Source organism: Oncorhynchus clarkii, chromosome 10, assembly GCF_045791955.1.
Source record: "Oncorhynchus clarkii lewisi isolate Uvic-CL-2024 chromosome 10, UVic_Ocla_1.0, whole genome shotgun sequence".
Lineage (NCBI taxonomy): Eukaryota > Metazoa > Chordata > Actinopteri > Salmoniformes > Salmonidae > Oncorhynchus > Oncorhynchus clarkii.
This window is the reverse complement of record NC_092156.1, coordinates 29271517-29284001: the sequence shown is the minus strand read 5'-3', so window position 1 is coordinate 29284001 and position 12485 is coordinate 29271517. Positions and strand designations below refer to the sequence as shown.

Below are 12485 nucleotides of genomic sequence, written 5' to 3'. Positions count from 1 at the left end.
CAGTGTCCAAGGAAGGGCCAGAAGTATACAGAATTGTATCGTCTGCGTAGAGGTGGATCAGGGAATCGCCCGCAGCAAGAGCAACATCATTGATATATACAGAGAAAAGAGTCGGCCCGAGAATTGAGCCCTGTGGTACCCCCATAGAGACAGCCAGAGGACCGGACAACATGCCCTCCGATTTGACACACTGAACTCTATCTGAGAAGTAGTTGGAGAACCAGGCAAGGCAGTCATTAGAAAAACCAAGGCTACTGAGTCTGCCGATAAGAATATGGTGATTGACAGAGTCGAAAGCCTTGGCCAGGTCGATGAAGACGACTGCACAGTACTGTCTTTTATCGATGGCGGTTATGATATCGTTTAGTACCTTGAGCGTGTCTGAGGTGCACCCGTGACCGGCTCAGAATCCGGATTGCACAGCGGAGAAGGTACAGTGGGATTCGAGATGGTCAGTGATCTGTTTGTTGACTTGGCTTTCGAAGACCTTAGATAGACCTATATCCATCCTGCCCTGCCTAACAGTTTGGGTCCAGGGTGTCTCCCCCTTTGAAGAGGGGGATGACCGCAGCAGCTTTCCAATCCTTGGGGATCTCAGATGATACGAAGGAGAGGTTGAACAGGCTGGTAAACAGGGGTTGCGACAATGGCGGCGGGCAGTTTCAGAAATAGAGGGTCCAGATTGTCAAGCCCAGCTGATTTGTATGGGTCCAGGTTTTGCAGCTCCTTCAGAACATCTGCTATCTGTATTTGGGTAAAGGAGAAGCTGGGGAGGCGTGGGCGAGTAGCTCCGGGGGGGGGGGGGGGGGGCGGAGCTGTTGGCCGAGGTTGGAGTAGCCAGGAGGAAGGCATGACCAGCCGTTGAGAAATGCTTGTTGAAGTTTTCGATAATCACGGATTTATCGGTGGTGACTGTGCTACCTAGCCTCAGTGCAGTGGGCAGCTGGGAGGAGGTGCTCTTGTTCTCCATGGACTTTACAGTGTCCCAGAACTTTTTGGAGTTAGAGCTACAGGATGCAAATTTCTGCTTGAAAAAGCTGGCCTTTGCTTTCCTGACTGACAGCGTGTATTGGTTCCTGACTTCCCTGAACAGTTTCATATCGCGGGGACTATTCGATGCTATTGCAGTCCGCCACAGGATGTTTTTGTGCTGGTCGGGGGCAGTCAGGTCTGGAATGAACCAAGGGCTATATCTGTTCTTAGTTGTGCATTTTTTGAACGGAGCATGCTTGTCTAAGATGGTGAGGAAGTTACTTTTAAAGAATGACCAGTCATCCTCAACTGACGGGATGAGGTCAATATCTTTCCAGGATACCCGGGCCAGGTCGATTAGAAAGGCCTGCTCGCAGAAGTGTTTTAGGGAGCTTTATACAGTGATGGGTCTGCGGTCAAACGACCACCCCTCGTAGCGGATAGAGGCAATGAGGCAGTTATCCTGATTGAAGACAGCAGAGGTGTATTTGGAGGGCAGGTTGGTCAGGATAATGTCAATTAGGGTGCCCATGTTTACGGATTTAGGGTTGTACCTGGTGGGTTCCTTGATGATTTGTGTGAGATTGAGGGCATCTAGCTTAGATTGTAGGACTGCCGGGGTGTTAAGCATATCCCAGTTTAGGTCACCTAACAGAACAAACTCTGAAGCTAGATGAGGGGTGATCAATTCACAGATGGTGTCCAGGGTACAGCTGGGAGCTGAGGGGGGTCGGTAGCAGGCGGAAACAGTGAGACTTATTTCTGGAGAGATTCATTTTTAAAATTAGAAGTTCGAACTGTTTGGGCATAGACCTGGAAAGTATGACAGAACTTTGCAGGCTAACTCCTCCCCCTTTGGCAGTTCTATCTTGATGGAAAGTGTTATAGTTGGGTATGGAAATCTCAGAATTTTTGGTGGCCTTCCTAAGCCAGGATTCAGACACGGCAAGGACATCAGGGTTGGCAGAGTGTGCTAAAGCAGTGAGTAAAACAAAATTAGGGAGGAGGCTTCTGATGTTGACATGCATGAAACCAAGGCTTTTTCGATCACAGAAGTCAACAAATGAGGGTGCCTGGGGACATGCAGGGCCTGGGTTTACCTCCACATCACCCGAAGAACAGAGGAGGAGTAGGATGAGGGTGCGGCTAAAGGCTATCAAAACTTGTCGCCTAGAGCGTTGGGGACAAGGAATAAAAGGAGCAGATTTATGGGCGTGGTAGAATATATTCAGGGCATAATGAGCAGACAGGAGTATGGTGGGGTGCGGGTACAGCGGAGGTAAGCCCAGACACTGGGTGATGATAAAAGAGGTTGTATCTCTGGACATGCTGGTTATAATGGGTGAGGTTACCGCATGTGTGGGAGGTGGGACAAAGGAGGTATCAGAGGTGTGAGGAGTGGAACTAGGGGCTCCATTGTAAACTAAAACAATGATAACTGACCTGAACAACAGTATAAAAGGCATATTGATATTTGAGAGAGACATACAGCAAGGCATAAAGTAATCGCAGGTCTTGATGGGAGAGCTTGCTAAAACAACAGGTGAGACAACAACAGCTAGTCAGCTAACACAACAACAGCAGGTAAAATGGCAATGACTAGGCAGAGAGGGTCGGATTAACTACACACAGAGCCTGAGTTCGCGGCTGGGGACGACAGATAAAACATAAATAAACAGAATGGAGTACCGTGTTTAATGGACAGTCCAGCAGGCATCAGCTATGTAGCCAAGTTATCATAGTGTCCAGGGGCAGCAGTAGATGGAACAGGGAAGCCGCCACTACGCTAGCACGCGGGCGACACAGCGTTTAAAGTTAGTAGCCCGGGGGTGGTAGGGGGGAGGTCTGCTCAGACGGAGGCCGGTTGAAGGCACAGCGGATGGAGTATTCGTCGGCAGACCAGTCGTGGTGGTGCGGCGGGGGGCCGTGACGACAGAGAATCCAAGCCAGATGGCGAAAGAGGTATTGTAGAATTTAATTTGCTAGCAGGGAGATGTACCTGGCTCACGGCTAACTGGTGCTAGCTTCGTGGCAGTGGCGTTAGCCAAGGTCCAGAGTTTACAGCAAGGATCCGGTGGAGTATTGGGCTCTAGCCGTGTATGAGTGGGGTTCGGGTGAACAGCTGAGTAGGCCGGGAGGTGGGCCTCAGGGATAGCTGAGGAAGTCAGAAGTAGTGGTCCAGGGATTACGGCAGGAATCCGGCGTTGTTGTGGAGAGACAGTTCGATACTGATAGACTGGCGAGTATTATCCAGGCTAAAAACAGGGCTGGCTGTGCAGAAGGTAAAAGCCGCTAGCAGTGGCTAACAATGACTAAACAGCTTGTAGCTAATTAGCTGGTTAGTTTCTGGAGGTTCTTGAATGTATTCTCAAATTAAAAATAATAGCGATTCCGTATTACATTGGGTGAGGCAGGGTACCGGAATGTATAATCGAATTAAAAATCGAAAAGAGATTCAGACAGTTAGCAGGCCTGTGCTAACAAGCTAACAGTTAGTAGGCCAGGGCATATGAATTATGATAATGCAGAAGCGCGGAGGAAGTTGTATACATAGTTTCCCACGTTTGGTTTTCGTGTTTTAAAAGCGTTCCAAAATTAGGTGGATAGCAGAGCGGTTTCTACACACCCACTCCCCCATAGACAGGTTTGTTGTTTAGCAACAAAACCGAAGCATGCACTACTACTTGACAGCATGCAAGCTATATTTCGTCTCCAATGTTTATTGAATACGTAAATAAATTTGCAAAATGAGCACTTGTCTCAAATGCATTGTTGCAGTTGTTGGTTGGTCATCCTGGCCATCCAGAATCACAATGACAGGCTAGCTTCTGCCCCATGGAAGCACGCACATCGTTTTCATAACGTTGTCAGCTAACCCATCTATACTCCGGGCTGCGGCTACCCCCTCCTCCATATACATGGATATGTGCAATTGGTTTACTCATCAACCCGGAATTCACATTTTGATTCATGCCAATTGGATCTCGTTCGAATAGGAAGCCTCAGCCAGTCTGACCAATCAAACAGCTTTCTGCAAAGTAAAAAGCCAGATGCATGAGGTCGAGCTTTCGTTACCTTGCCAAACCTGTCACTGGTTTGTGCAAGAGGAGTCCAAGTTAAACACTAATAATACCCTGATGTGTAGAGGGACAACTAAATGCTGGATTGTCGAGAGAGATTATATTCATGCTAAACTGTGAGACAGTCACAATACTGAGTGTCTGTCTATGAAAATGAGGAACAGTAGCCCTATCAGAAAAAAAGACCTGCTAAAATGATAACAGTTTCTGACATCACATCCAAACCACTCCTTGACTGTCAGATCAATCTGAATATGGTGGCATTGACACATCCGACCCCCGTCTTGTTTTGTTCTTGCCACTGTTAGCTATGTCAGGTGCTTCTCCAGTCTATCTCAGCCTCCACCTCACAGAGACAGACCGAACATAGAAATTATTAACCCTTTTATCTTTTTTTATATATTTAACTAGGCAAGTCAGTTAAGAACAAATTCTCATTCACAATGGCTGCCTGCCCCGGCCAAACCTGGACAACGCTGGGCCGTACACCACACTATCTGACTCTCAATCACGGCCGGAGGTGATAAAGCCTGGATTCGAACCAGGTGTGACGCCTCTTGCAATGAGATGCAGTGTCTTAGACCACTGTGCCACTCTGGAGCCCTTGCATGGCTACTGGATGATTCAGTCCTATCAAAGCAGCACAGCAATTGGGCAACACACTGCATAACTTTACTGTAAGCACAACAAATTCGACCTGGCCCACCCACCAGCGGCAGGCTGTCCAAATGCAGAAAGTTGGCAATCAATTAATTATCCATCTCCCCAGAGAAGAACACACCCGCTATTCGCCCCTGGCTGAGATGACAATATTTTGAGGAGGTGGTAGGCTTGTAAACTACATAGTTGACTCGTTATTCAGTGAACTGAAAATCAACCTGTGTGTAATTCAAAACAATTAGCTAGTTAATGCCACAATAAAGAAAATACAATCTTCATATTCTAACAAATTGATTATAGTCGATAACTACAGTACATTAGTTAGCTAAATGTTCGACAAAATGGTTAGGTAAAATAATGTATCGCGAATTAATTTGAGGATAATGTAATCCGTTATAATCCGTTAAATTATATTAGATTTAGCATCAACATTAGACGAGATAAAATGCTGGCTAGTTGACACATTCAGTAGAGAAAACTGAAGTATCGAACGTAATGCCAAAATTCAGCTACCACTAACCTTGAATTAAGAGTTATTTGAACAAGGGAATAACGTTTACTCAAATTTTTGTAAGTGCAATATCGATAGCCAGCTTGTTCGCTTGCCCAAGATGTACTCTTAAAGGATCCTACTGTATAGTTACAACTTAAGGTCCAATGACTCGTATGTGTAATGGACCCGAGAGTCATGATCAAGGGCTAGCTTGTTAGCATGCTAACTCGTAGCTAGCTACCTGGATAGCAGGCTAACTAATGAAACACAAAGCTAGCAGCTTGTCAGCTAACGTTGACTCCTTTGTTGCCGTCTCTGCTTTAAACACATTTACGACAAGTAATCATCTTCCAGCGTGATGAACTAAATCAGATATTAGGTAGAAATACTTACTCTCCATGTACCTCCTCAAAAGGCATTGCTTAAAACATCGCCATGGTTTAAAATTCAAATAGAGATTTGTTTTGCTATTTGTTGTTACTCTGCGTTGCCGAATCACTGCTGCTGCTGTCTGCGGCAGAAACTTCCAACGCATGCGCAGGATTTCTCAGCACCGAGCCAAGTCGGTCTTCTTGACTGAAGTTTTCCCCTAAAACCAGTTTGGTTCATTTTCCTAAATAATGATTAAGGTTTTGATAAGGTTAGTCATAGCTGGTCATAGAACTGTGGTCGGTGACAACGTTTAACCGGGCAAAGTCCCAAGAAAAGAATGAGGGAAATATCATCGATTAATAAACTCATGAAATGCATTGCTCTACTTAATAACATTTCCAGAATTGAATTGATATCCTTCATTACTGTGACAATAACAAAGGTGGTGATCATTATCATAATGATGGCGATATTGAATGCATAACATCTTGGTACACAATATATGTTAAATAAAAAATAAATAAAAATATGACTGGGCAAAAGTTTAATATTAATATTACAAATTAATATTACAAATATTTTTATATTTCTACATTTGCAAGACTAGAAAACAGTTCATTGCTTATCACAGAAATTCAAAGCGTGTATATGTACACATAATCCAGTGTCCACTTCATTCACCTCCCTAAAATATAGCCGGGGACTATAATTCAGGCTAATTTAAATCCGTTTTACCTCATTTCTACCAGCGTGTCACATGCGCAACCGGCTTCATTAAAAAGTGCATTGACGACATCGTCCTCACAGTGACCGTACGTACATATACCATCCAGAAGCCATGGATTACAGACAACATCCGTACCGAGCTAAATGCTAGAGCTACTGCTTTCAAGGAGCGGGAGACTAATCCGGACGCTTATAAGAAATCCCACTATGGCCTCAGATGAACCATCAAACAGGTAAAGCGTCAATACAGGACTAAGATTGAATCCTACTACGGCCTACGGCTCTGACGCTTGTCGGCTGTGGCAGGGCTTTAAAACTATTACAGACTACAAAGGGAAACCTAGCCGCGAGCTGCCCAGTGACGCAAGCCTACCAGATGAGCTAAATGTCTTTTATGCTCGCTTCGAGGCAAGAAACACTGATGCATGCATGAGAGCACCAGCTGTTCAGAATGACTGTGTGATCACGATATCCATAGACAATGTGAGCAAGACCTTTAAACAGGTCAACATTCACAAAGCCGTGGGGCCAAACATATTACCAGGACGTGTACTCAAAGCATGCCCGACCAACTGGCAAGTGTCTTCACTGACATTTTTACCCTCTCCCTGACCGAGTCTGTAATACCTACATGTTTCAAACAGACCACCATAGTCCCTGTGCCCAAGAAAGCGAAGGTAACCTGCCTAAATGATTACCGTCCCGTAACATTCACATTGGTAGCCATGAAGTGCTTTGAAAGGCTGGTCATGGCTCCCATCAACACCATCATGCCGGAAACCCTAGACCCACTTCAATTCTCATACCGCCCCAACAGATCCACAGATTACACAATCTCAATCGTACTCCACACTGCCCCTTCCCACCTGGACAAAAGGAACACCTATGTGAGAATGCTGTTCATTGACTACAGCTCAGCATTGAACACCATAGTACCCACGAAGCTCATCACTAAGCTAAGGACCCTGGGACTAAACACCTCCCTCTGCAACTGGATCCTGGACTTCCTGACGGCCCGGCCCCCAGGTGGTAAGGGTAGGCAACAACACATCTGCCACGATGATCCTCAACACTGAGGCCCCTCCTGTACTCCCTGTTCACCCACAACTGCGTGGCCAAGCCCGACTCCAATACCATCATTAAGTTTGCTGACAACACAGTGGTAGGCCTGATTACCGACATTGATGAGACAGCCTATAGGAAGGAGGTCAGAGACCTGGCAGTGTGGTACCAGGACAACAACCTCTCAATGTGACCAAGACAAAGGAGCTGATTGTGGACTTAAGGAAAAAGAGGGCCGAACAGGCCCCATTAACATCGACAGGGCTGAAGTGGAGCGGGTCGAGAGTTTCACGTTCCTTGGTGTCCACATCACCAACATACTATCATGGTTCAAACACACCAAGACAGTTGTGAAAAGAACACAACAACACCTTTACCCCCTCAGGAGACTGAAATTATTTGGCATGGGTCCCCAGATCCTCAAAAAGTTCCACAGCTGCACCATCGGGAGCATCTTGACCGGTTGCATCACGGAAAGCGGTACCGGAGCACCAAGTCTAGGACCAAAAGGCTCCTTAACAACTTCTACCCCCAAGCCATAAGACTGCTGAACAATTAATCTAATGGCCACCCAGACTATTTACATTGACTCCCCCCTCCTTTGTTTTTACACTGCTGCTACTCTCTGTTTATTATCTATACATAGTCACTTTACAAATTACCTCGACTAACCTGTACCCCCGCACATTGACTCCGTACCTTAAATATTTTCTTAACTCTATTTCTTCAACTGCATTATTGGTTAAGGGCTTGTAAGTAAGCATTTCACGGTAATTTCATGCGCCGAATACCTGTTGTATTCGGCGCATGTGACAAATAACATTTGATTTGATTGACTTGATTTGAGTATAGATACTATTTTGAGGCTTGAGGAAAATGACAGTCATACATTGAGATAATGTTGTCGTGACGTTGTATTAGTTAATGTGACGACTGTTGCTTATCGAATGATTACAAGTTTCAAATTGTGTGATTAACTGAATCAAGCAATTATTAACTCATTAACCTGGGGCACCATGGGAAAACTAGTTTTTATTGAGTTTCTATTTCCCAAATTAACTCAAAGAATATCAGAATATCGATTTTACAACAGCCGCTAATTAACCAGTTGCCTCTACCAATCTCGTTCTGAACATCGTATAGCCCGTCAATCTGCACGGACCCGGGTCTCACCAATGAGTTCGGACCCGGGTCTCACCAATGAGTTCCTACCACACCAATCTTAGTTTAATATTTATTTACTAAAAAGCTAAAAATATGATAAAAGATACACACAGACAAAACACATTATAGGCTATTGATTAGAACTTAGTATAACGGGCCAACACACGATAGCGCGTGTTACCCACAATGGGGATTTCAAAAGAGAGAGAAAAAAGAAAGTACACGAGAAATATACCTTTGGCTGAATTTGTCAGCTATGCTATTCTAACCCTAGCCTTACCCCAAAGTGCCGCTCTTATGGGTCAGAATATAATGATGTAATTACGTGGGGATAATCTCCGAGGATTCTCTGCATGGACTGTTCAGCTGTTCGATGACGCACTTCTCCTGCGCACCTCCCTGCTCGTCCTCCCGATGTCAGTGTCCTTTTGGCTGAGGAGTCTGTTCCCTCACCCTTTGCTCTGGAAGGGGTCTTCTGAGGACAGACGGCTCTGTAGCTCAGAGCTCACAGCATAGGAATGAAACCCTTTAGATACCACGGTTCGATGGGAGATGGAGGCTAGGTGGTTCGACTTGAATGTACCCGCTTAGACACAGCTACTCATCCGTAGCTTGTGTAGAAAAGGATTTCTTTGTCCTCAAACTTGCGTTCTGGGTTTGTTGACTTTTTAGATCTTGCTGCAGCTGGGGTCACGTAGTCTCCCTGTAAATTCTATACTCACAGGTTTTATACCCTTGGGTCAGAAGTGGGCGTAACCGCCTTTAGGGCATTTCTCTGGGCGTACCAAGTTAATGAGGCAAGGTCTAGATTTGATTCAAATCCAATTTTAGACAACTAATTTAACATTTCATCTTCCCCAAAACATTCTCTTTGATTTGGATATTTTCCATACAACGTACAATGTATAAACATCAAACATATACTAGGAAAACTCTTCACATTACAATGTTTTCGTAATAACGTCATCTATTAACCTTTAATAACAAAACAAAAATGACATACATTTTCATATTCCATCTATCGTCATGACCACCATTGTGGCTGACGGAAACCATTGTTCCAAAGTCCCTTTATTTCATGTTTAATGTTCTGAGGCTGGTTCTCCATAGTAACAGGACAAAGGAATTTGTCTGTGGCCTGAGATTTACCAGGGGCATGAGGGATCATAAAACCCCCCACATCTTCAGACCCCTAGATCTCTCCTCCTCTGTTGGGGTTGAGAGATAATCTGTAGGGTTGTGGTCTCCTGTAAAATGACCTGGTCAGGACAGTCATGATAATGTACTATATCATTCCCTTATATTATAGTATATACCATGTCTGCATGCCAGGTATTTAGGAGCAGGTAATTATATATCTGTGATACAGGAATGAATATCTCTTTGCTGGGAAAAATACAAAACAAGTTACAAACAGGTAGGCAAAGTTTAGAAAAAAATATCTTAAAATGGTGATTTGAATCAGCAATACTACTGTACCATGAATGATAATATGATATACAGTTGAAGACGGAGGTTTACATACATTTAGGTTGGAGTCATTAAAACTCGTTTTTCAACCACTCCACAACTTTCTTGTTAACAAACTATAGTTTTGGCAAGTCGGTTAGGACATCTACTTTGTGCATGACACAAGTACTTTTTCCATCAATTGTTTACAGACAGATTATTTCACTTATAATTCACGGTATCACAATTCCAGTGGGTCAGAAGTTTACATACACTAAGTTGACTGTGCCTTTAAACAACATGGAAAATTCCAGAAAATTATGTCATGCCTTTAGAAGCTTCTGATAGGCTAATTAACATAATTTGAGTCAATTGGAGGTACCACGTTCATCTGTACAAACAATAATAGTACACAAGTATAAACACCACGGGGCCACACAGCCGTCATACCGCTCAGGAAGGAGACGCGTTCTGTCTCCTAGAGAAGAACGTACTTTGGTGCGAAAAGTGCAAATCAATCCCAGAACAACAGAAAAGGACCTTGTGAAGATGCTGGAGGAAACAGGTACAAAAGTATCTATATCCACAGTAAAACAAGTCCTATATCGACATAATCTGAAAGGCCGCTCAGCTAGGAAGAAGCCACTGCTCCAAAACCGCCATAAAAAAGCCAGACTATGGTTTGCAACTGCACATGGGGACAAAGATTGTACTTTTTCGAGAAATGTCCTCTGGTCTGATGAAATAAAAATAGAACTGTTTGGCATCATTATGTTTGGAGGAAAAAGGGGGAGGCTTGCAAGCCGAAGAACACCATCCCAAATGTGATGTTGTGTTGTGGGGGTGCTTTGCTGCAGGAGGGACTTGTGCACTTCACAAAATAGATGGCTTCATGAGGGAGGAAAATTATGTGGATATATTGAAGCAACATCTCAAGACGTCAGTCAGGAAGTTAAAGCTTGGTCGCAAATGGGTCTTCCAAATGGACAATGACCCCAAGCATACTTCCAAAGTTGTGGCAAAATGGCTTAAGGACAACAAAGTCAAGGTATTGGAGTGGCCATCACAAAGCTCTGACCTTAATCCCATAGAAAATTTTTGGGCAGAACTGAAAAAGCGTGTGCGAGCAAGAAGGCCTACAAACCTGACTCAGTTACACCAGCTCTGTCAGGAGGAATGGGCCAAAGTTCACCCAACTTATTGTGGGAAGATTGTGGAAGGCTACCTGAAACATTTGACCCAAGTTAAACAATTTAAAGGCAATGCTACCAAATACTAATTGAGTGAATGTAAACTTCTGACCCACTGGGAATGTGATGAAAGAAATAAAAGCTGAAATAAATCATTCTCTCTACTATTATTCTCACATTTCACATTTTTAAAATAAAGTGGTGATCCTAACTGACCTAAGACAGGGAATGTTAACTAGGATTAAATGTCAGGAAATGTGAAACACGGAGTTGAAATGTATCTGGCTAAGGTGTATGTAATCTTCCGACTTCAACTGTAACTGATTGACACATCATATGTCATTATACAATACATGGAAATTACTTGGTTATCATCGCGACCAGACCATTACAATGACCCAAGACAAATCCTGCCTGGCCTGCAAGTGTTACTGCACCCAAATCCCAACATGAAGTGAGGGGGGCAGGGGGAGAGCTCTGTCTGAAAGCCCAATCACAGTGACTTCATCTGGGGATGGGAAAGTAACAGCACAGCAGTGGGCACATCAGGCCATAATACAAAGTTAATGACGCAGAATGGTGTCTTTTCTCCTGCCCCAGAATAATGTCAATACAGGATGTTTAGGAAAGCTGTACCTAATTACGCTTTTTAAATTCACCGCCGACATGATTGATGATTTCAAAGGGAGGCATAATCGATCCACTTTACAGACAAGTCATATTGATTGCAAGTCTAGATTGTCATTGGAGAGAGAGAAAAAAGTTAGTCAGAGGGACTTTACAATCAGAGAATCTTTGTGACCTGGTGGGTGTTTCTTAAAAAGCATTTTGATGAAGGCCTTATAGAGGATGTGGCAGCTGTGCAGCTGCTGTATTGTGTTACTGACTGCAATCATCTGTAATGGATTGGTGAATGCTCGGTTGCATTGGCAAACCCTGCCTGCCTTCTCCCACAGCTATCTCTTGACGTGCTCATGTCTCATGCTTATTATTTCATAAACTTTGTTATTCCTCGCCAGCAGCAAGGTTGACAGCATCACTCTAGCAGCTGCCTGTTAAGGCACATCTAGTTAGTCTGACTGCTATAGGAGATGCTGGGTAAATTTGACGTGACAGGAGTTACTTTCTGCCTGGAGTCAACATAGATGAGCAAGAGGAATGGAATTCACTGTATGTTTTGGGGGATGTTACTGGCTTCATTGTTACTGACAATTAAGAAACATTACTGCTATCAAACATCACAGATGCAAGATAGAGAATAGAATGAATTGGAAATAAACCAGATCAGAGAAGAGATCTTCTATGACAGTATTCCAT

The 12485-nt window shown here is 44.0% G+C and overlaps 1 protein-coding gene across 1 annotated transcript in view; it reads right to left on the bottom strand.

The window, feature by feature from the left end:
• LOC139418241 (protein FAM222B-like) overlaps positions 1–5721 on the bottom strand; it is a 64078-nt gene extending 58357 nt beyond the window's left edge. Inside the window, exon 1 of the mRNA XM_071167538.1 lies at positions 5599–5721. The gene's annotated coding sequence lies outside the window, so the exon portion shown is untranslated. The remainder of the gene's footprint in view (positions 1–5598) is intronic.
• Between the last annotated feature and the right edge of the window lie 6764 nt (positions 5722–12485).